The following is a 25,701-nucleotide window of genomic DNA, read 5'->3' as shown; positions in this document are numbered from 1 at the left end:
CCCTGTGCTTTGACCTCTTTCTCCCCTCTCTCCAGATGAAATCTCGCGTCTTGTGACGGCCGGCCGCCCAACAACCTGCCCTCTTGACCCTATCCCCTCCTCTCTTCTCCAGACCATTTCCGGAGACCTTCTCCCTTACCTCACCTCACTCATCAACTCATCCTTGACCGCTGGCTACGTCCCTTCCGTCTTCAAAAGAGCGAGAGTTGCACCCCTTCTGAAAAAACCTACACTCGATCCCTCCGATGTCAACAACTACAGACCAGTATCCCTTCTTTCTTTTCTCTCCAAAACTCTTGAACGTGCCATCCTTGGCCAGCTCTCCTGCTATCTCTCTCAGAATTACCTCCTTGATCCAAATCAGTCAGGTTTCAAGACTGGTCATTCAACTGAGACTGCTCTTCTCTGTCTCACGGAGGCTCTCCGCACTGCTAAAGCTAACTCTCTCTCCTCTGCTCTCATCCTTCTAGACTTATCTGCTGCCTTTGATACTGTGAACCATCAGATCCTCCTCTCCACCCTCTCCGAGTTGGGCATCTCCGGCGCGGCCCACGCTTGGATTGCGTCCTACCTGACAGGTCGTGGCGAGAATCTGTCTCCGCACCACGTGCTCTCACCACTGGTGTCCCCCAGGGCTCTGTTCTAGGCCCTCTCCTATTCTCGCTATACACCAAGTCACTTGGCTCTGTCATATCCTCACATGGTCTCTCCTATCATTGCTACGCAGACGACACACAATTCATCTTCTCCTTTCCCCCTTCTGATAACCAGGTGGTGAATCACATCTCTGCATGTCTGGCAGACATATCAGTGTGGATGACAGATCACCACCTCAAGCTGAACCTCGGCAAGACGGAGCTGCTCTTCCTCCCGGGGAAGGACTGCCCGTTCCATGATCTCGCCATCACGGTTGACAACTCCTATGTGTCCTCCTCCCAGAGTGCTAAGATCCTTGGCGTGACCCTGGACAACACCCTGTCGTTCTCCACTAACATCAAGGCGGTGACCCGATCCTGTAGGTTCATGCTCTACAACATTCGCAGAGTACGACCCTGCCTCACACAGGAAGCGGCGCAGGTCCTAATCCAGGCACTTGTCATCTCCCGTCTGGATTACTGCAACTCGCTGTTGGCTGGGCTCTCTGCCTGTACCATTAAACCCCTACAACTCATCCAGAACACCACAGCCCGTCTGGTGTTCAACCTTCCCAAGTTCTCTCACGTCACCCCACTCCTCCGCTCTCTCCACTGGCTTCCAGTTGAAGCTTGCATCTGCTACAAGACCATGGTGCTTGCCTACGGAGCTGTGAGGGGAACGGCACCTCCGTATCTTCAGGCTCTGATCAGGCCCTACACCCAAACAAGGGCACTGTGTTCATCCACCTCTGGCCTGCTGGCCCCCCTACCTCTGAGGAAGCACAGTTCCCGCTCAGCCCAGTCAAAACTGTTCGCTGCTCTGGCACCCCAATGGTGGAACAAGCTCCCTCACGATGCCAGGACAGCGGAGTCAATCACCACCTTCCGGAGACACCTGAAACCCCACCTCTTTAAGGAATACCTGGGATAGGATAAAGTAATCCTTCTACCCCCCCCCTAAAAGATTTAGATGCACTATTGTAAAGTGGTTGTTCCACTGGATATCATAAGGTGAATGCACCAATTTGTAAGTCGCTCTGGATAAGAGCGTCTGCTAAATGACTTAAATGTAAATGTAATAGTGTTGAATACAACACCAGTGATAGTGTTGAGGACTAAGCCAGTGATAGTGTTCAGGACTAGACCAGTGATAGTGTTGAGGACTAGACCAGTGATAGTGTTAGGAACTAGACCAGTGATAGTGTTGAGGACTAAGCCAGTGATAGTGTTCAGGACTAGACCAGTGATAGTGTTGAGGACTAGACCAGTGATAGTGTTAGGAACTAGACCAGTGATAGTGTTGAGGACTATAAACAGTGATAGTGTTAGGGACTAGACCAGTGATAGTGTTGAGGACTAGACCAATGATAGTGTTGAGGACTAGACCAGTAATAGTGTTCAGGACTTGACCAGTGATAGTGTTAGGGACTAGACCAGCAATAGTGTTGAGGACTAGACCAATGATAGTGTTGAGGACTAGACCCGTGATAGTGTTCAGGACTAGACCAGTGATAGTGTTCAGGACTAGACCAATGATAGTGTTGAGGACTAGACCAGTGATAGTGTTGAGGACTAGACCAGTGATAGTGTTGAGGACTAGACCCGTGATAGTGTTCAGGACTAGACCAGTGATAGTGTTGAGGACTAGACCAATAATAGTTTTGAGGACTAGACCAGTGATAGTGTTGAGGACTAGACCAGTGATAGTGTTGAGGACTAGACCCGTGATAGTGTTCAGGACTAGACCAGTGATAGTATTGAGGACTAGACCAATAATAGTTTTGAGGACTAGACCAGTGATAGTGTTGAGGACTAGACCAGTGACAGTGTTCAGGACTAGACCAGTGATGGTGTTGAGGACTAGACCAGTGATAGTGTTAGGGACTAAACCAGTCATAGTCTTAGGGACTAGACTAGTGATGGTGTTCAGGACTAGACCAGTGATAGTGTTGAGGACTACAGTGTAGAGTATCATTGGTTCATTTTATCATTTGACCGACCAATACCTCAAAATGAAAACAGTCACAGAATGGAGGATTTACACTGAGAGGACAAAACATTACAGATGTTCCATGACAGACTGAGCAGGTGAATCCGGGTGAAAGCTATGATCCCTTATTGATGTCACTTCTTAAATCAACTTCAATCAGTGTAGATGAAGGGGAAGAGACAGGTTTAATAAGGATTTTTAAGCCTTGAAACAATTAAAACATGGATTGTGTGTGTGTGTGCCATTTAGAGGGTGAATGGGAAAGACAAAATATTTAATTGACTTTGAACGGGCATGGTGATAGGTGCCAAGCGCACCAATTTGAGTGTGTCAAGAACTGCAATGCTGCTGGATTTTTCACGCTCAACAGTTTCCTGTGTGTATCAAGAATGGTCGCCCACCCAAAGTACATCCAGCCAACAACAGGGAAGTGGTTGAAAATGGGTAATTGATTAAAGAGGACAAATGTATTTTTATTTATTTATTTCACCTTTATTTAACCAGGTAGGCAAGTTGAGAACAAGTTCTCATTTGCAACTGCGACCTAGCCAAGATAAGAGCGTAGCAATTCGACACATACAACAACACAGAGTTACACATAGAATAAACAAAACATACAGTCAATAATACAGTAGAACAAAAGAAAACAAAAAGTCTATATACAGTGAGTGGAAATGAGGTAAGTTAAGGCAATAAATAGGCCATGGTGGCGTAGTAATTACAATATAGCAATTAAACACTGGAATGGTAGATGTGCAGAAGATGAATGTGCAAGTAGAGATACTGGGGTGCAAAGGAGCAAGATAAATAAATAAATACAGTATGGGGATGAGGTAGGTAGATAGATGGACTGTTTACAGATGGGCTATGTACAGGTGCAATGATCTGTGAGCTGCTCTGACAGCTGGTACTTAAAGCTAGTGAGGGAGATATGAGTCTCCAGCTTCAGAGATTTTTTCAGTTTGTTCCAGTCATTGGCAGCAGAGAACTAGAAGGAAAGACGACCAAAGGAGGAATTGGCTTTGGGGGTGACCAGTGAGATATACCTGCTGGAGCGCGTGCTACGAGTGGGTGCTGCTATGGTGACCAGTGAGCTGAGATAAGGCGGGGCTTTACCTAGCAGAGACTTGTAGATAACCTGTAGCCAGTGGGTTTGGCGACGAGTATGAAGCGAGGGCCAACCAACGAGAGCGTACAGGTCGCAATAGTGGGTAGTGTATGGGGCTTTGGTGACAAAACGGATGGCACTGTGATAGACTGCATCCAGTTTGTTGAGTAGAGTGTTGGAGGCTATTTTATAGATGACATCACCGAAGTCGAGGTTCGGTAGGATGGTCAGTTTTACGAGGGTATGTTTGGCAGCATGAGTGAAGGTGTAACGGGTGTCGTAATGATTGGACCAAGGTGCAGCGGGAAAGTGTATACTCATCTTCTTTATTACTCAAAAGAAGGAAAAAACAAACAAAACACGTATACAAACACAACAAACGACACTAACAGTCCTGTCAGGTGCTCAGACACTAAACAAGGAGACAACTACTCACAATTCCCATTACCAAAACACCCCTATATACATAGGACCTTCAATCAGAGGCAACGAGGAACAGCTGCCTCCAATTGATGGCCAAATCAATAAACTAAACATAGAATTAGAAAGACTAGACTAGAACATAGAAATATACTAACATAAAACATTAACCAAAACCCGGAACACTCTAAACAAACACCCCTTTACAAAACACATAGCCCAACAAACCCCGAAACACTCTAAACAAATACCCCCTGCCACGTCCTGACCAAACTAATATAACAAATAACCCCTTTACTGGTCAGGACGTGACAGAAGGTTGCTTTGTTGCGATATAGGAAGCCGATTCTAGATTTAATTTTGGATTGGAGATGCTCTCTGGAAGGAGAGTTTACAGTTTAACCAGACACCCAGGTATTTGTAATTGTCCACGTATTCTAAGTCAGAGCCGTCCAGAGTAGTGATGCTTGACGGGCGAGCAGGTGCGGGCAGCGATCGATTGAATAGCGTGCATTTAGTTTTACTTGCATTTAAGAGCAGTTGGAGGCCACGGAAGGAGAGTTGTACGGCATTGAAGCTCGTCTGGAGGTTAGTGAACACTGTGTCCAAAGAGGGGCCAGAAGTATACAGAATGGTGTCTTCTGCATAGAGGTGGATCAGAGAATCACCAGCAACAAGAGCAAAGTCATTGATGTATACAGAGAAGAGAGTTGGACCCGAGAATTGAACCCTGTGGCACACCCATAGAGACTGCCAGAGGTCCGGACAACAGGCCCTCCGATTTGACACACTGAACTCTATCAGAGAAGTAGTTGGTAAACCGCAACTTTCCAATCTTTGGGAATCTCAGACGATACAAAAGAGAGGTTGAACAGGCTAGTAATAGGGGTTGCAACAATTTTGGCAGATAATTTTAGAAAGAGAGGGTCCAGATTGTCTAGCCCGGCTGATTTGTAGGGGTCCAGATTTTGCAGCTCTTTCAGAACATCAGCTATCTGGATTTGGGTGAAGGAGAAATGGTGGGGGCATTGGCGGGTTGCTGTGGAGGGTGCCGGGCAGTTTATCGGGGTAGGGGTAGCCAGGTGGAAAGCATGGCCAGCCGTAGAGAAATGCTTATTGAAATTCTCAATTATCGTGGATTTATCGGTGGTAACAGTGTTTCCTAGCCTCAGAGCAGTGGGCAGCTGGGAGGAGGTGCTCTTATTCCCCATGGACTTTACAGTGTCCCAGAAAGTGTTTGAGTTACTACAGGATGCAAATTTCTGTTTGAAAAAGTTTGCCTTAGCTTTTCTAACTGCCTGTGTATATTTGTTCCTAACTTCCCTGAAAAGTTGCATATCATGGGGGCTATTCGATGCTAATGCAGAACGCCACAGGATGTTTTTGTGCTGGTCAAGGGCAGACAGGTCTGGAGTGAACCAAGGACTATATCTATTCCTAGTTTTTTGAGTGGGGCATGCTTATTTAAGATGGTGAGGAAGGCACTTTTAAAGAATAGCCAGGCATCATCTACTGACGGGATGAGGTCAATGTCATTCCAGGATACCCCGGCCAGGTCGATTAGAAAGGCCTGCTCGCAGAAGTGTTTTAGGGAGCATTTGACAGTGATGAGGGGTGGTCATTTGGTCGCAGACCCATTACGGATGTAGACAAAGGAGGCTGACATGAAATGTGCAGAGCAACAGATGGGCTACAGTTAGTTAACTGACAGACTAGTACAACATTGGTGCCCAAAGACCCATAAAATAATACGCAACTCGTCTTACCTTGCCACAAGTGGGGTATGGCAGCCAACATTCTTACAGAGTTCCACTTCTGCAGCAAAAAAACATGAAACTGAGGTTGCAGTGGGCTAAGGAACGAAAACACCGGACACAATAGAATTGTAAAAAAAATTGTCTGGTCTGATGAATCACGGGTCCTGCTGTTTCACGCTTATAACTCAAAGCTGTTAAATCATATTCAGTCATTTATGGGTTCATTATATCATTTTTATAAAATGTTCTTGAGTATCTCATGGAGAGCCATGAACCCAGCTATCTTCAAAGGGTTCAAATCTGGTATCTTCTGAAACAGAGGATACCAGAAATGACTTTCTACATTCAAAAGATCACAAAAAACTTAAGATGGGCTTTTTCTTTAGGAACATGTCTTGTTTTCATTTCAATCTAGAAGATACTTTGTTGCAGCCACTTTGTAGCCTTTGTTGGACCATGGTGATATTATGGAATGCCCCAGAATCTTACCTGCACACACTCGTCGCTCTACCATGATGGTGTTAGATTAGTAACCAAACACAAGCCCTTTAACCTCACTAGGTTATGTGTTCCACCCGCGGGACACTCGCCAACAGCCAGTGAAATAGCAGGGTGCCAAATTCAAAACAACAAAAATCTCATAATTCAAATTTCTCAAGCATACAACTATTATACACCATTTTAAAGATAAACGTCTCATTAATCTAACCACAGTGTCTGATTTCAAAAAGGCTTTACGGCGAAAGCATTAGATTATGTTAGGACAGCGCCTAAATAAGAAAAACCACACAGCCATTTTCCAAGCAAGGAGAGGCGTCACAAAAAACAGAAATACAGCTAAAATTAAGCACTAACCTTTGATGATCTTCATCAGATGGCACTCAGAGGACTTCATGTTACACAATACATGTATGTTTTGCTCGATAAAGTTCATATTTATATCCAAAAACCCCATTTTACATTGGCGTGTAATGTTCAGAAATGTTTTGTCTCCAAAACCTTCCGGTGAATGAGCACATCAATTTACAGAAATACTCATCATAAACGTTGATAAAATAAAAAACTGTTATTCAAAGAATTAAAGGTAAACTTCTCCTTAATGCAACCACTGTGTCAGATTTAAAAAAAGTTTTAATCTGAGTACAGAGCTCAGCCATCAAAGCAAGCTATACAGTTACCCGCCAAGTTCTGGAGTCAACAAAACTCAGAAATAGTATTATAAATCTTCACTTACCTTTGCTGATCTTCGTCGGAATGCACTCCCAGGACTCCTACTTCCACAAGAAATGTTTGTTTTGTTCGATAAACTCCATATTTATGTCCAAATACCTCTGTTTTGTTCGCTCATTCAGATCACTATTCCAAAGGCATAATGCGCGAGCACAAAACCCTAGACGAAAAGTCAAAAAGTTCCATTACCGTTCGTAGAAACATGTCAAACGATGTTTACAATCAATCCTTAGGGTCTTTTTATCATAAATCTTCGATAATATTCCAACCTGACAATAGCGTATTCATTACAGAGGAAAAAGAGGGAACGGCGCGCCTGCGTGACTACGCAGTAAACAACTCATTGGCCTCAGACAGTCCACTTGTTGAGTCAGCTCTTATTTTCTCCCCATTCACAGTAGAAGCATAAAACAATGTCCTAAAGACTGTTGACATCTAGTGGAAGCCTTAGGAAGTGCAAAATGAACCCTAAGTCAATGTATACTGTATGGGCAATCACTTGAAAAACTACAAACCTCAGATTTCCACACCTCCTGGTTGGTTTTATCTCAGGTTTTTGCCTGCCATATGAGTTCTGTTATACTCACAGACATCATTCAAACAGTTTTAGAAACTTCAGAGTGTTTTCTATCCAAATCTAATAATATGCATATCCTACCTTCTGGGCCCGAGTAGCAGGCAGTTGAATTTGGGCACGCTTTTCATCCAAAATTCAGAATGCTGCCCCCTACCCTAGTGAAGTTTTAACACATCCCTGTATCTTATATCAGTTAGCAGGATTTGAGGTCACAGACTCTCTGGTACGTTTGTCTTTGAGGACATCTTAGGGCAGCTGGCATTATATTTAAGAACTTGACTCACCCTACAGTCATGGACATTAATGTCTGAGATCACAGAATTGTATTTTATATAATGTTCCCAACACAAGAACTGAGTTTGGAAAGTGGTCGAAATTGGGTCATTGATGAAAGAGGACAAATGAGGTTGACACGAATTGTGCAGAGCAACAGATGGGCTACATTTAGTTAACTGACAGTCCAGTACAACATTGGTGCCCAAAGACCCATAAAAGAATACGCAACTCGTCTTACCTTGACACAAATGGGATATGGCAGCCGACAACCTTACAGAGTTCCACTTCTTTCAGCAAAAAACAAGAAACTGCGATTGCAGTGGGCTAAGGAACGAAAACACTGGACACTGGAGAATTGTAAAAACATTGCCTGGTCTGATAAATCCTGGTTCCTGCTGTTTCACGCTGATGGGAGGAGTAGGGTATGGAGAAAACCACGAGTACATGCATCCATCATACCATGTGTCAACATTACAGGCTGGTGGTGTGATAGTGTGGGGTGTGTTTTCATGGCACACATTGGGTCCCTTGACAAAAGTGGAGCAACGTTTGAATGCCACAGGAAATCTGAACATCATTTCCAATCATGTGCATCCCTTCATGGCAGCAGTGTATCCATCTGTAAATTTCTTTTTTCAGCTCTATAATGCCACAAAGCTAGGATTGTCCAGGGATGATTCTACGAACATGACAGTGAATTCAGCTTACTGCAGCGGCCTGCCTAGACACCAGATCTCAATACAAATGACCATCTGTGGGATGAGATGGAACGAGCTATTTGGAGTAGAGATCTACTACCAGCCAACTTTGGAAAGCATTGGAATCAACACGGGCCATTATCCCTGTGGAATGCTTTTGACACCTTGTAGAGTCCATGCCCAGAAAAAAACGCGAGGGGAAAATTGTGGGTGCAACTCAATATTAGGAAGGTGTTCCTAATGTTTTGTACACTCATTGTATATGTAACCGATGTGAAATGGCTAGCTAGTTAGCGGGGTGCGCGCTAATAGCGTTTCAATCGGTGACGTCACTCGCTCTGAGACCTTGAAGTAGTTGTTCCCCTTGCTTTACAAGAGCCGCGGCTTTTGTGGAGCGATGGGTAACGATGCTTGCCTAGACGAGGGTGGTTGTTGTTGATGTGTGCAGAGGGTCCCTGGTTCAAGCCCAGCGAGGGGAGGGACGGAAGCTTTGCTGTAACATATGTTACCAAATGAGGCATACATTATCTGAATCACGTTCCATATAAATCAATAGTGTGTGTGTGTGTGTGTGTGTGTGTGTGTTTATTGTATAGTAAGGGCTAAAAGCATTCAATTAGAATGTTGTGATCCAGAAGTAGCACCATATATTTTCTTGGAATAATTATTTTGATCTTATTTTCTTCATAAAACCTTGTCCTGTCTACTGCCTTGCTCCAGGAGGGAGGGACATTTGCATAGAGAGGACACTTTGCATAGACAGCACATGCTTCAGTGGTCTGGGAGTGTTTATATCCCTGTGAGTTTAACACTTCATGACTGAGAGCTGTCCTTCATGACAACAGAACCCACAACAACCATGACTTTTATCACCATCTTCATCTGGATATTTGCCCTCTGTCTCCAAGGTAATATATTTTCCAGAACATTTTCCAGACCATTGTAATATTAGGCTATATAACAACTGAATTGATTGCAATTGATTGCTAATACTACATGGCATCTCTGTTTCAGAGTCCAGAGGACAGATCACTGTAACTCAGACTCCTGCAGTGAAAACTGTTTCAGTGGGTCAGTCAGTCAGTCTCAGCTGTAAGACCAGCAGTGCTGTATACAGTGACAGCAATGGACAGTGGTTGGCCTGGTATCAACAGAAACCTGGAGGAGCTCCTAAACTCCTTATTTACTATGCTAAAACACTTCAGTCTGGGACTCCATCTAGATTCAGTGGTAGTGGAACTGGGAGTGACTTCACTCTGACCATCAGTGGAGTCCAGGCTGAAGATGCAGGAGATTACTACTGTCAGAGTGACCACACAGGTGCAGTGTTCACACAGTGATACAGAGCCGTACAAAAACCTCCCTCAGTCAGACTGCACAGTGACTGTACTGCTACAGCTGGGACCTACTGCAGGTGCTGAGGGGAGGAGATGAACCAGTACAATGACACAGTGTGTAGTAGAGCTGAACAACAATAGAGTCAAACTAGAGCTATGTCTAGAAGACCTTAGATCATAACTGATCACTGTATGTTTCTCCTGATCATTAACTACATGTTGACTTTGTTGAGTAAATCAAGGAAAACCATCAACCAATCTGAATAGAGATGATGTGTAATGATCAAAACCTCTAAAGATGACCTGTGTTTTGAATAGCTAGAATTGAATCAACATGATTCAAACACATACAATAAAGCCCCTAAACATTACCCATACATCCTCCCTCACACCACTGTGGTAGTTCCAGAGATCAGCAGGTGAAGCAGGAGACTGGAGACGCCAGAGCTCTGGAGATCTCCCCTTTAGATCAGAGTCAGTCAGCAGCATCACACAGTCCACACACAGACTGCAGTTACTGAGTCTGACCACTGGAGGGAGACAGTAAGCAGATACTATCTGTTCTGGTAACACAGTTACAACAATATGCTCCATTTGTAGATGTCTCTAATCAATATATCAGTCCCCAATAAGTACTTCTAACAGAAATAATGTCAGTGATTATATAGCTATCATGTTTCTACACCCCATCCCACAACATGTATTAATACGTTTGATTGTTCAGGAAGACTATTTAAGCAATAAGGCCCGAGGAGGTGTGGTATATGCCCAATATACCACGGCAGTTTTTATGCACGTCGCAACGAGGAGTGCCTAGACAGAGCCCTTAGCCGTGGTATATTGGTCATATATTACAAACCCCCAAGGAGCCTTATTGCTATTATAAACTGGTTACCAACGTAATTACATGTTTTGTCATACCTGTGGTATACGGTCTCAAATACCATGTGTGACAGCCAATCGGCATTCAGGGTTCAAACCACCCAGTTTATAATGACATATAAGACACTTTGCTTTGAGATGATATAACATGATTATAAGCCATTTAAACCACCTAAGGTTCTGTCAAGGCATAACCTTTCTCCTGCCACACCCAGCTAGAACCTTCCAGAACCTTCCCAGCCTTTGATTGAGCCCAGATGAGCCTTGTTTACCAATCAAGGCCATGATTGGCTAGACAATCAGCCTCTACCTTTAAAATACTTCTGTTCACACAGATCCCTTCAACGTCCAGTTTTTTTAAACGAGTGCGGAGGAGGATGAGGGGTTGATATTCTGTCAGATGAAGAGATGGAGGACAAGAAAAAAAGGAAAAATACTATGAATAAATATGAAGTGGGGGATTGTACTACCCTTATGAAAGATCTGGTGAAGGAGAAGATGATGGACAAGGAAAAAAGGAAAGACATGGAATATGTTTTCAGGAAATATGGAATGGAGGATCGCACAGAACTTTTGGAAGAGCTTGAGGAGGAAATGGAAAATGACGAGTGAGGATAAATTAAATGAAGTGGCAGGTGTAGTGATGACTGCTGAGAAGAAGTTGAGTGTAGAGGGAAGTACTGAGGAAGGTGGGTGCTAAGTTCAAAAACAAGGATACGTGCTCCAGTTGTTCAGAGACGGAACTTGTTGAGAGTGAGGGTGAAGTACCTGCGGCGAGGATCGCCTAGTTTGGGCCTCGTCCCAAGTATGATAAGGATGATTTTGCTGTTTGGATGATCAATATGTGGTGTCAGGCTAGGTGGAGGAGAGGTTGGGGACTGTTGAGCTGGTTAAGTCAAATTGGACTCCTGATGATTTATTGTGTTTGTACTGCCCAGAGGGAGAGGGCGCTCTGGATTACGAGATTAGGGACAATAATTGTGACGTGATTTTCTCGGCAGAGCAGGGCCTCGTTGAGGGGAATGATAACAGAGGTGGAATTAAGTGTCGGAGGAGCAGTTGAAATGGAAGATTCCTGGTGTCTGTGACGCCCACCGTTTAGTGAGACGTAAATCCGGTGGGGAAACTGAGAAGATATTATCTGTCATGCTGAGGTTTGATGCAGAGTCGTTACCAGATAAAGTCAAGGTAGGAAGTGTCAGTTATCCCAGGAGAGCATATGTTTCTGAAAATATGACTGTGTTTTAGGTGTCAAGGTTATGGGCATATTGTAGCAGTGTGTAAGAGGGAGATGCCTAGATGTGAGAAGTGTGCAGGAGGGCATGAGACAAGGAATGTGTGGTATCTGTGAAGAAAGTTGTGTGTGTTAGTTGTGGGGGTGTTCGGTGAGAGAAAGGCAGATTGAGGTTGCCAGTGTTAGAGTAATACAGAAAGTGTTTCATGCTGAAGCAGTGAAGACAGTGGTAGAGGAAGATGGATACAGGGTGAGGGATCCTGATAGGATTCCTGTGAGTAGGCAGAGAACAAGAGAGAGTGATGGGAGGAATATGTGCTTTAGTAAGGTGGGCTTTTTAGCATTTATAGCCATGGTTGTTAATTGTACTGCAGAAATGGATCATAAGTCACAGAAAATAGTAGTTGTGGTGACAGCGGATTGCTAGGATTTACTGCAGAAGAGCTGGAGTGGGTGTTGAGTGGTAGTGATATGTCCTCTCAGACCGTTGGTCTTGAGTAGGACTAGGTAGGTTTAATAGTGGAATAGGTGGTGTATTTTTTAGAGAGGGCTAATAGTTGGTGGTGTCATTGTCCTTTTTCCCAATGTAGTATTATTGTATCAAATAATATAATGTAGGTAGGGCGTGAATGGCCTCACACACCAGTATAGTAGGTGGCGGTGTATGCAACTAAAAGTTGGATGCGATCCGCCAACCAAATCCCAAAAAAGAAAAAGATCCCTTCAACTACAGTATCCCTGTGGGACCAAAAAAGTATTTTTGCATAGAGAGGACACTTTGCATAGACAGAACATGCTTCAGTGGTCTGGGAGTGTTTATAGTCCTGTGAGTTTAACACTTCATGACTGAGAGCTGTCCTTCATGACAACAGAACCCACAACAATCATGACTTTCATCACCATCTTCATCTGGACACTGGCCCTCTGCTTTCAAGGTTACAATGTTAAGATTTGTTTTCATTTTGTCGAAGAAATCATAAAAGAAACACAAAGGAATAATATATATGGCTTTAATATGTATATTCAGAACTATTTATTACAATATGTATTTAATAAATCATTGTGTTTTTAATAAATTTTTCAGAATCCAGAGGACAGATAAGTGTAACTCAGACTCCTGCAGTGAAAGCTGTTCTCCCAGGACAGTCAGTCTCTCTGAACTGTAAAACCAGCAGTAATGTGCATAGAAATGATCATCTAGCCTGGTATCAACAGAAACCTGGAGGAGCTCCTAAACTCCTGATGCACTCTTCAAACTTCACTTTGGGATTCCATCTAGATTCAGTGGCAGTGGATCTGGGAGTGACTTCACTCTGACCATCAGTGGTGTCCAGTTTGAGGATGCTGGATATTACTACTGTCAGAGTGACCGCACAGGTGCAGTGTTAACACAGTGATACAGAGCTGTACAAAAACCTCTCTCAGTCAGACTGCACAGTGACTGCACTGCTACAGCTGGGACCTACTGCAGGTGCTGAGAGGGAAGAAACAGTGACATGGAACACTAGTCAGCAGAAGACATTAACTCTGGCATGTGACAATATCAGAAAGCGATAATTCAGATCAAATGTTCTATCATCACTATACTGATTAAATGATCACTATTTGTCCTAACATGTAAGTGCATCTATACAAAGTAACCCCACTGATTTACAGAAGCCCCCACTCCCCCCCGTATAAAAATAATATGATGTGGGGCTCAGACACGTCAGTAACTGTCAATGGCTGTCTTTAGTAATACCCATCTTATATATCATCTATTACATGGTGTTAGTCATTGTAAGAAAGTCCCCCTCCTTGAATCCACCATAGAGGTTACAGAAAATATAGTCCACCCACTCACATCTGGCCCAGTCCAGGCAGTGAAAGTGAAACTAGACTGGTAGCTATGGGAGTGAAACTGAGATTTGCATAGACAGGGCTGGGTGGTTATGCTTGTCCCAGAATAGAGCAGCACTGTCACCAGATGTTCACTCTGCTCCCAGGGGCTTGGAGGTAGAGAAGACCCCCCATTGTTGAAAACCATTGCAAAAACATTGAATTTAGTAAAATCATATTAGGAATAAAACATGATGAATATATATGTTATGGAAAGTAACTGTTTGGCAGTGTGAGTTCTGAGAGCAGATCAGAGGTTTATTATAAAATATCTCTAATTATTATCACTGGTATTGGTGCTACAGTATAACAGGATCATTCAGTTGTAGTAATGATTGCAGAGTTCTTGTTGGATTAGATGCCTTTTTTATTCTGTTTGAAAACATGAGAGTAGCTATATTCTACAATGCTGAAATGATAGAACCTGATTGATCTAAATTAGTAGGAAATGTGCTGCATATTCATGACATAGTGATGACTGAAGTGATGACTAAATGAACTATTGGGGTTAGTTTTCAATCAAAACAAGTTTTATTTTAATTCATAGGCAAGAAGACATGAACAACTGAGTCTCAAAATAGTTCATTTATCATACAGCACTACTGATATTATTCACTATTATACTGTAACATTCAGCTCCAAAATACAAATGTTTCCAGAACTAGCACCATGTGGGGACTCTCTAGCCCCCTACAATTGCCTCTCCGGTCACTAGACACTACAGTGACTTTTACGGAAGGCGGCCGCATCACTGGTGTCATCATGGGTGACCCTACAGGTGTACACCTCTCCCTCTTCCCAGGATGCCTTGCTTAGGGTCAGGGTGCTGCTGCGGCTGTAGCGGCCACCCTTCTCTTCTTCTGTGGTGGTCAGGATCCCCTCCTTCACCTCTGCTCCGTCCACCTCCCAGCTCACCATCGCCCCCTGGGGGGAGTAGCCACTCAGCAGGCAGGCCAGTGTGGCCGAGCCCCCAGAGAGCTGCTCAGATGATGGGGGGAGCAGAGACACTGTGGGCCTGACAGATGGACCAGCTGGAGAAGAGAGGAGAGAGCAGGGTCAGCTTGTACTACTCCATAATGGAATATATTAGGAGAGGAGATGAGAGGATATGAGAGAGAGAGAGAGAGAAAGAGAGAGAGAGAGAGAGAGAGGGAGAGAGAGAGAGAGAGTAAGGAGAGGCAATACACACAGGATAAACAATTAGATACAGTACCGAGAACAACTGACAACAACAAAACAAGGAATCTATAAAGATAAAGGCAAAACTAAACTGAAAATATTTTTGGACTAAACAATCCATCAGAAAAATGTATGTTACATTCATGCTCTACAGTATAGCCCATCAAGAGAAACAAAACACTAGGAGGGGGTTTCAAGGACACAGATGAAGCCTTATCCAAGACTAAAAAGCACTTTCAATTAAGATTTTCCATTGAGCTTGCTTTTTAGTTCAGGACTAGTTTTAATGTGTCTGGCAAACGGCCCCTATTTCTACAGAGACATGCAGTAAACAGATATCACATATTCAGATTTAATAATCAGATTGACTATTCACTGTGTAAATCTCCATATCAAGTTCGTCCGGTCTACTCTGAGACACAAGCCACAACGACCTCAAAATACTATTCAAAACTATAGATGACGTTCAACTTTAAACTATGTCAGTGTTATCATCGACTATAATGACAACACAAATTGTTGCTTTTATTATAGAAATAGTAGTTGCTACGTCTTGACAGAACAGTGAGGTGATATTTAAGCAATACTGTATATCAAAATGTGCTCTTTTTAAATCGTATGTCAGAAAACTTTATTGCCAAATAAACTTGGTGATATGTGAACAATTCTCTCACCAATCTACCAATCTGTCCACAGACATTTCTAAAAAGATATAGCCTAAAAGTATTTCCTCTGGCGAACATAACTTTTCATAACGTTGTTCAATAGCAAGATTACATTTTGTTGTATGATAGAAGACAAAAAATGTACTTACTTTTCAGCACCGGTTTTGTGCCACTTCCAAAAGTCCACCACGGTGATACATTCTGGTGAATTCGCCAGAGCACCTTCACACACAGAGCACTCGCAGTACCACCTTAGTAGTTCTGAAGTACTAGAATAATATAATAAAGACTTATAATACTGAAGTACTAGTATAATACAATAGGTACTGATTTTACTGAAGTACTAGTATAATACAATAGGGATTGATAGTACTGAAGTACTAGTATAATACAATAGGGACTGATCGTCCTGAAGTACTAGTATAATACAATAGGGACTGATTGTACTGAAGTACTAGTATAATACTATAGGGACTGATAGTACTGAAGTACTAGTATAATACAATAGGGACTGATAATCCTGAAGTACTAGTATAATACAATAGGGACTGATAGTACTGAAGTACTAGTATAATACAATAGGGACTGATAATCCTGAAGTACTAGTATAATACAATAGGGACTGATAGTACTGAAGTACTAGTATAATACAATAGGGACTGATAGTACTGAAGTACTAGTATAATACTATAGGGACTGATAGTACTGAAGTACTAGTATAATACAATAGGGACTGATAATCCTGAAGTACTAGTATAATACAATAGGGACTGATAGTACTGAAGTACTAGTATAATACAATAGGGACTGATAGTACTGAAGTACTAGTATAATACAATAGGGACTGATAGTACTGAAGTACTAGTATAATACAATAGGGACTGATAGTACTGAAGTACTAGTATAACACAATAGGGACTGATAGTACTGAAGTACTAGTGTAACACAATAGGGACTGATCGTCCTGAAGTACTAGTATAATACAATAGGGACTGATTGTACTGAAGTACTAGTATAATACAATAGGGACTGATAGTACTGAAGTACTAGTATAATACAATAGTGATTGATAGTACTGAAGTACTAGTATAATCAATAGGGACTGATAGTACTGAAGTACTAGTGTAACACAATAGGGACTGATCGTCCTGAAGTACTAGTATAATACAATAGGGACTGATTGTACTGAAGTACTAGTATAATACAATAGGGACTGATAGTACTGAAGTACTAGTATAATACAATAGTGATTGATAGTACTGAAGTACTAGTATAATACAATAGTGATTGATAGTACTGAAGTACTAGTATAATACAATAGTGATTGATAGTACTGAAGTACTAGTATAATACAATAGGGATTGATAGTACTGAAGTACTAGTATAATACAATAGGGACTGATTGTACTGAAGTACTAGTATAATACAATAGGGACTGTGTAGCTCTCTTCACGACAACAGACACAGGTTGGTTCCTTGAAACGGGCGTTTATTGCATTGCAGGTCTTTTTCTCCGATGCATCCACGTCACGCCGTGAGAACTATATGTTTTAATGAACACAGTAACGTTGATAAATTATACAGTACTGAAACAAAGAAATACAAATGGCGCTCGGCGCAACAATACAAATGGCGCTTGGCGCGACAATACAAATGGAACTTGGCGCGACTATAAACAAAGTTCTATATACCTTGTTGGCTGCTTGTCCTGAAAAGAGGTTCTTGAATCCTTAAAGTCCCTTGAAAGTCCCTTTTACTGTCTTTCTTAGCCTCTGCCATCAACAATTATGACTCAGACTAAGATCTGCTTAAGTTAGATTGCACACAGTCAATTAACAAATACCGTAGCAGTAACACAACAGAGAACGTTAGTTCCGGGATGGAACATAAAAACACAATTAATGGCCTAACGTTAATTTACCTCTTACATCACATTTAAATTCTTATCTATACATCAATAAATCATTTATTTATTTACTACATCAAATAAACCTTGAATTATGTATTAATCATGCATCGTGAACACAGCATCTATGTAACAACACTTACAGACTGATTGTACTGAAGTACAAGTATAATACAATAGGGACTGATAGTACTGAAGTACGAGTATAATACAATAGGGATTGATAGTACTGAAGTACTAGTATAATACAATAGGGATTGATAGTACTGAAGTACTAGTATAATACAATAGGTACTGATAGTACTGAAGTACTAGTATAATACAATAGGGACTGATAGTACTGAAGTACTAGTATAATACAATAGGGATTGATAGTCCTGGGTTAGAAGTATAATCTAATAAAGAATGCAGGTAATTACATTTTCATCTTGGATCACTGATTTACAGTATAAGGTATTTACAACATTATAAAATAGTCTGTCTGTATAATCTGTAAATAGTTACATGGTTAACAGTTATGAATGTGTTATGAATGTGGGGCCTTATTTATTTTATTTACATAAAACACTTTGCATTGGCAGCACATGCTTCAGTGCTCTGGGAGTGTTTATAGCCCTGTGAGTTTAACACTTCATGACTGAGAGCTGTCCTTCATGACAACAGAACCCACAACAATCATGACATTTTTTACCATCCTCATTTGCACACTTGCATTCAACATCAAGGGTAAAAATAAATAATTCTACAGTATGTTTGGATACTGAAAAGTAAACAGTGAGTAAACTGGACGGTTGTTGATATGGTTTTATTTATTCCTGGTGATTTATTCATAGTATTCTCTATGTTTCAGAATCCAGTGGACAGGTCACTGTGACTCAGACTCCTGCAGTGAAAGCTGTTCTCCCAGGACAGACAGTCTCTCTGAACTGTAAAACCAGCAGTAATGTGAATGGCGCAGGAGGCTCTTATCCTGAACTAGCCTGGTATCAACAGAAACCTGGAGGAGCTCCTAAACTCCTTATTTACTATGCTACAACACTTCAGTCTGGGATTCCATCTAGATTCAGTGGCAGTGGAACTCATAGTGACTTCACTCTGACCATCAGTGGAGTCCAGGCTGAAGATGCAGGAAATTACTACTGTCAGAGTGTACACTACATCAATAGTAAATATGTGTTCACACAGTGATACAGAGCCGTACAAAAACCTCCCTCAGTCAGACTGCACAGTGACTGTACTGCTACAGCTGGGACCTACTGCAGGTGCTGAGGGGAGGAGATGATCCAGTACAATGACACAGTGTGTAGTAGAGCTGAACAACAATAGAGTCAAACTAGAACTATGTCTAGAAGACCTTAGATCATAACTGATCACTATATGTTTCTCCTGATCATTAACTACATGTTGACTCTGTTGAGTAACTCAAGGAAATCCATCAACAAATCTGAATAGAGATCAAATCAAATTTTATTGGTCACATACACATGGTTAGCAGATTTGAATGCGAGTGCTTGTGCTTCTAGTTCCGACCGTGCAGTAATATCTAACAAGTAAACTATACATTTCACAACAACTACCTTATACATACAAGTGTAAAGGAATGACTAATGTGATATGTACATAAAAATATATGGATGAGCGATGGCCGAACGGCATAGGCAAGATGCAGTAGATGGTATGTACATATGAGATGAGTAATGTAGGGTATGTAAACATTATATAAAGTGCCATTGTTTAAAGTGACTGGTGATACATTTATTACATCCAATTTTTAATTATTAAAGTGGCTAGAGATGAGTCAATATGTTGGCAGCAGCCACTAAATGTTAGTGATGGCTGTTTAACAGTCTGATGGCCTTGAGATAGAAGCTGTTTTTCAGTCTCTCGGTCCCCGCTTTGATGCACCTGTACTGACCTCGCCTTCTGGATGATAGCGGGGTGAACAGGCAGTGGCTCAGGTGGTTGTTGTCCTTGATGATGTTTTTGGCCTTCCTGTAACGTCGGGTGGTGTAGGTGTCCTGGAGGGCAGGTAGTTTGCCTCCGGTGATGCGTTGTGCAGACCTCACTACTCTCTGGATAGCCTTACGTTTGTGGGCGGCGCAGTTGCAATACCAGGCGGTGATACAGCCCGACAGGGTGCTCTCGATTGTGCATCTGTAAAGGTTTGTGAGTGTTTTCTGTGACAAGACAAATTTCTTCAGCCTCCTGAGGTTGAAGAGGCGCTGTTGCGCCTTCCTTCACCATGCTGTCTGTGTGGGTGGATCATTTCAGTTTGTCCGTGATGTGTACGCCGAGGAACTTAAAACTTTCCACCTTCTCCACTACTGTCCCGTCGATGTGGATACGGTGGTGCTCCCTCTGCTGTTTCCTGAAGTCCACAATCATCTCCTTTGTTTTGTTGACGATACAATAATCAAAACCCCTAAAGATTACCTCTGTTTTGAATACACTCCTGGATAGAGAGTCAGGGTGCTGCTCCAGCTGAACCGGCCATCCTTTTCCAGGACCCCAGGACTAGCTTCCTGCTTCTTTGTGGTCCCGTCCACTTTCCAGCTCATGATCCAGTCTGAGGGGAAGCCCTTGTTGGCCAGGCACATCAGTGTGGTCGTTGTCTTACTGGACAGCTCCTCACTGGAGGGGGGCAGGACGGTCAGGGTGGGGGAACTGTTACCAAGGAGAAACAACACATACACTACATCAAAATTAAGCACTTTGGAAATAACTTCTAAAACTCTGTATGAATATATGTAAACAGTGAGCACCATAATTCATTGGACAGTGACCATATTTTTGTTATTTTGTACTCTAGCACTTTGAGTTTAAAAGAATACAATGACAATGGGGGTGAAGTGCAGACTGTCAGCTTTAATTTGAGGGTATTGTCATACATATCGGATGAACCGTTTAGAAATCATAGAAGCTTTTGTACATAGTCCCCCCCATTTTCGGGCATAAAAAAAAACATTGGACAGTTTAACATAATGAGAATAAAGTAAACTTTGTTAATATTTGGTCTCATATACTTTGCATGCAATGACTGCTTGAAGTCTGCGATGCATCGACATCACCAGACGCTGGGTATCTTCCACGAATGCTCTGCCAGGCCTGTACTGCAGCCATCTACAGTTCCTGCTGGTTTTGGGGACTTTTTGCCATCAGTCTCCTCTTCAGCATGTAAAATGCATGTTCAATTGGATTCAGATCCAGTGATTGACTCGGCCAGTCAAGGATTTTCCACTTTTTGGCCATCAAAAACCCCTTCGTTGCTCTAGCAGTATGTTTAGGGTCATTGTCTTGTTGCATGATGAAGTGCCTTCCAATGAGTTTGGAGGCATTTGGTTTTATGTGAGCAGATAAAATATTTTTGTAGACTTCAGAATTCATTGTTCTACTTCTGTCTGCAGTCACATCATCGATGAAGACAAGTGAGCCTGTTCCACTGGCAGCCATACAGGCCCAAGCCATAACACCCCCTTCACCATGTTTCACGGATGAGGTGGTATGCTTTCGATCATGGGCATGTCTTTTTTTTCTCAACACTTTCCTCTTTCCATAACTCTGGTACATGTTCATCTTTGTCTCATCTGTCTACAATACTTTTTTACAGAACTCTTGGGGCTCTTTTAGGTGCTTTTTAGCAAACTGTAATCTCACCTTTCTGTTCTTCAGGCTTATCAGTGGTTTGCATCATGTAGTGTACCTTCTGTAGTCCTGCTGGTGTAATCTTCTACATATGGTAGACTTTGACACATCTACACCTGCATACAGGAGAGTGTTTGTGATCTGTTGGGCTGTTGTCAGGGGGGTTTTCTTCACCATAGAGTGTATTCTCCGGTCATCTACTACGGTGTTCTTCCTCAGTCTACCGGGTCTTTTGACATAATTGAGTTCACCGGTTGTTCTTTTCTTGTTAATGATGAACCAAACTGTTGACTTGGGCATGCCCAGGGTTTTTGCAATTTTCCTGATTTACTGAATTTCTTTTCTGAGCCTTATGACGGCCAGCTTCATTTGCATCGACACTGCTGTCTTCCTCATGTTGTCACACTGTCATGACTTCTGCCGAAATTGGTCCCTCTCCTTGTTCGGGCAAAGTTCGGCGGTCGACGTCACCGACCTTCTAGCCATCGCCGATCCATTTTTAATTTTCCATTGGTTCTGTCTTGTCTTCCATCACACCTGGTTCCAACAATTACATGTTGTATATTTAACCCTCTGTTTCCCCCCCATGTCCTTGTCCGTAATTGTTTGTTGTGGCGCTTGTGCACGGTATGCTGGTAGTTACTGGGTTTTGTTTGACCCATTTATTGTATTATTCTGTTGACGGTGGTTTATGGTTATTAAACACAACCGTTGTAAATCAGTTTCCGCTCTCCTGCGCCTCATTTCACTGCCGCCAGTAACATCGCATTACAGAATTACGGACCAATACTATGGAGTCAACAGGAGCAGGTACCCCGGTTATAGGGGTGGAGGAGCATGTCCGGGAGCACGTAGCAATGCTGCAACATCTTGGCACTGCCATGGACCGCGTTGTTCAGACAATGGACCACTGGGAGAGACAGGGAGTTCTTCCAGTGCCTCCACCAGCACAACCGGGGTCTCCACTGAGCGCCACTCTTCATCCTGGTCCCAGTGGGATTTGTCTCTCCCTGCCCCAGGAATACGATGGGAAGGCTGCGAACTGACAAGGGTTCCTTCTACAACTGGACCTATACCTGGCCACCGTCCACCCGGCTCCGTCGGGCCATGAGAGGGTGTCCGCCCTCGTCTCGTGCCTCACCGGGAAAGCCCTGGAGTGGGCCAACGCCATGTGGAGGGAGGGAGATGCGGCGTTGGACCACTTTCGGGAGTTCACCCTCCGTTTCCCGGGTAGTCTTCCAACCCCCTTCTGAGAGTAGACCGGTTGGGTGAGCGCATCTTCCATCTGAGGCAGGAGACGAGGAGCTCCCAGGAGTTCGCACTGGAGTTTAGGACCCTGGTTGCTGGCGCGGGATGGAACGACAGGGCCCTGATCGACCATTACCGCTGCAGTCTGCGCAAGGATGTCCGAAGGGAGTTGGCCTGCAGAGACACCACCCTCACGTTTGACCTGTCCATCCGGCTGGACAACCTGCTGGCTACCTGCGGACATTCAGATCGGGGTCTGGTGGTTCCATCCCCCCGCACCCGCTCTCTGATACCTATGGAGCTGGGAGGGGCGATGCGCAGAGGGACCGGAGGGGGTTCCAGCTCGTGCACCATCTGTGGCTGCAGAGGTCACACTGCCGGTCGGTCCCGGGTTGGTTCCTCTGGGGATAGAGGCAGCAGGCAGGGAGCTCTGGCGTCACCCCAGGTGAGCCGGCACCATTCTCACCCAGAGCCCTCTGTTGCTCATATGTTTGTCTGTCACTTCTTCTGAGTTTTCCCTGCATTCCCAGCATAAGGCGCTCGTTAAATTCAGGCGCGGCTGGGAACTTTATAGATAGATCGTTCGCCCATAGATTAGGGATCCCCATTGTTCCCGTGGCTGTGCCCTTCCCCGTTCATGCCTTAGATAGTCGACCATTAGGGTCAGGTTTGATCAGGGAGGCCACAGCTCCTCTGGGCATGGTGACGCAAGGGGGGCACAAGGAGAGAATTAGTCTCTTCCTTATTGACTCTCCTGCGTTTCCCGTGCTGCTAGGCCTACCCAGGTTAGTTTGTCATGACCCCACTGTTTCTTGGCCACAGAGGGCTCTCACGGGTTGGTCGCGGGACTGCTCGGGGAGGTGTTTAGGGGTTTCTATTGGTGCTACTACGGTGGAAAGTCCAGACCAGGTCACCACCGTGCGCATTCCCCCTAAACATGCCGATTTGGTTCTCGCCTTCTCTAAAAAGAAGGCGACTCAATTACCACCTCATCGACGGGGCGATTGTGCGATAAATCTACTGGTAGACGCTGAACTTCCCAGGAGTCACGTGTATCCCCTCTCACAGGCGGAGATGGAGGCTATGGAAACATATGTCTCCGAATCCCTGTGTCAAGGGTACATTCGGTCCTCCACTTCACCCGTCTCCTCGAGTTTCTTTTTTGTGAAAAAGAAAGAGGGAGGTCTGCACCCGTGTTTTGACTATCGGGGTATGAACCAGATCACTGTGAGGTATAGTTACCCGCTGCCACTCATAACCACAGCGATTGAGTCAATGCACAGGGCGCGCTTCTTCACTAAACTAGATCTCAGGAGCGCTTACAACCGGGTGCGTATCCAAGAGGGAGACGAGTGGAAGACGGCTTTCAGTACCACCTCTGGTACCTCGTCATGCCGTATGGGTTGATGAATCCGCCATCAGTCTTCCAAGCCTTTGTAGACAAGATTTTCAGGGACCTGCACAGGCAGGGTGTAGTGGTGTATATTGATGACATTCTGATATACTCCGCTACACGCGCCGAGCATGTGTCCCTGGTGCGCAGGGTGCTTGGTCGCCTGTTGGAGCATGACCTGTACGTCAAGGCTGAGAAATGCTTGTTTTTCCAGCAATCTGTCTCCTTCCTAGGGTATCGCATTTCCACCTCAGGGGTGGAGATGGAGAGTGACCGCATTTCAGCCGTGCGAAATTGGCCGACTCCCACCATGGTAAAGGAGGTGCAGCGGTTCTTTGGGTTTGCCAACTATTACCGGAGGTTTATCCGAGGTTTTGGTGTAATTTCCGGTCACAACTTGCAGACTTGTTTACGTGCTGCTGTGCGTTTGTTGCTAACCTTACTTTGCTACCTGACAACTATATGATTTTTACTTTTTAATTACCGCTTATATTTTTTGTTTTTCCCTCACTCAACTTTTTTTTCATTCAACTTTTCACTCCGGATGATTTATCTGGACATGGTTCGTCAAGACCTCCAACAGCCGAAGCTAAGTAGTAACATTAACATGATGCCTTCTAGTTGCAGTCGATGTACTCATAATATATAGGAGAACGATCGCCTTAAGGCGAGGATAGCTGTGCTGCAAACCCAACTTCAGATGCAATCGTTAGGCAAGGGTAATTTCAGTGCAGGAAAGGATGAAACAGCATCTGTGCCATCATTCCTCCTAACTGGGCGCCAGAAACAATTACTCGATGCTGACACATCTTTGTAGCTGATTTACACGCTGAAGCTATGTTGCGCTTGGTGACCTCTGACTGTTTCATCCTAACATCGTTGGTGCCGACGTGGATAACAATATCCCTATTTGCTAGCTTGAAAAATGGGTGTGTGATTATTTCTGGCTGGGTACTCTCCTGACATAATCTAATGTTTTGCTTTCGTTTTAAAGCCTTTTCGAAATCGGAAAATGTGGTTAGATAAAGGAGAGTCTTGTCTTTAAAATGGTGTAAAAAAGTAATATGTTTGAAAAATTGAAGTTTTAGCATTTTTTTGGTATTTGTAATTCGCGCCACTCTATACCATTGGATATTGGTGAGGCGTTCCCCTAGCGGAACATCTGTCCCTAACAGGTTTTAACCACCTAACTGAGGAACTCAATTTAACCTTGCGCAATACCCTAGATGCAGTTGCATCCCTAAAACCGAAAAACATTTGTCATAAGAAACTAGCTCCCTGGTTTACAGAAAATACCCAAGCTCTAAAGCAAGCTTCCAGAAAATTGGAACGGAAATGGTGCCACACCAAACTGGAAGTCTTCCGACTAGCTTGGAAAGACAGTACCGTGCAGTATCGAAGAGCCCTCATTGCTGCTCGATCATCCTATTTTTTCAACCTAATTGAGGAAAATAAGAACAATCCGATATTTATTTTTGATACTGTCGCAAAGCTAACTAAAAAGCGGCATTCCCAAAGAGAGGATGGCTTTCACTTCAGCAGTAATAAATTCATGAACTTCTTTGAGGAAAAGATCATGATCATTAGAAAGCAAATTATGGACTCCTCTTTAAATCTGCGTATTCCTCCAAAGCTCCGTTGTCCTG

At 43.5% G+C, this 25,701-nt stretch overlaps 1 long non-coding RNA gene across 1 annotated transcript; it reads left to right on the top strand.

The window, feature by feature from the left end:
• The first annotated feature begins 12,667 nt into the window (after window positions 1-12,667).
• LOC115180566 (uncharacterized) lies at window positions 12,668-13,758 on the top strand. The gene is made up of 2 exons (XR_003873112.1): window positions 12,668-13,079; window positions 13,229-13,758. It is a non-coding gene; the product is annotated as an uncharacterized LOC115180566 (long non-coding RNA).
• Window positions 13,759-25,701: the final 11,943 nt, after the last annotated feature.

Source organism: Salmo trutta, chromosome 40 (assembly GCF_901001165.1).
Source record: "Salmo trutta chromosome 40, fSalTru1.1, whole genome shotgun sequence".
Taxonomy (NCBI): domain Eukaryota; kingdom Metazoa; phylum Chordata; class Actinopteri; order Salmoniformes; family Salmonidae; genus Salmo; species Salmo trutta.
Note: the sequence above shows the minus strand (reverse complement) of the source record. Positions and strands in the feature narration are given on the sequence as shown.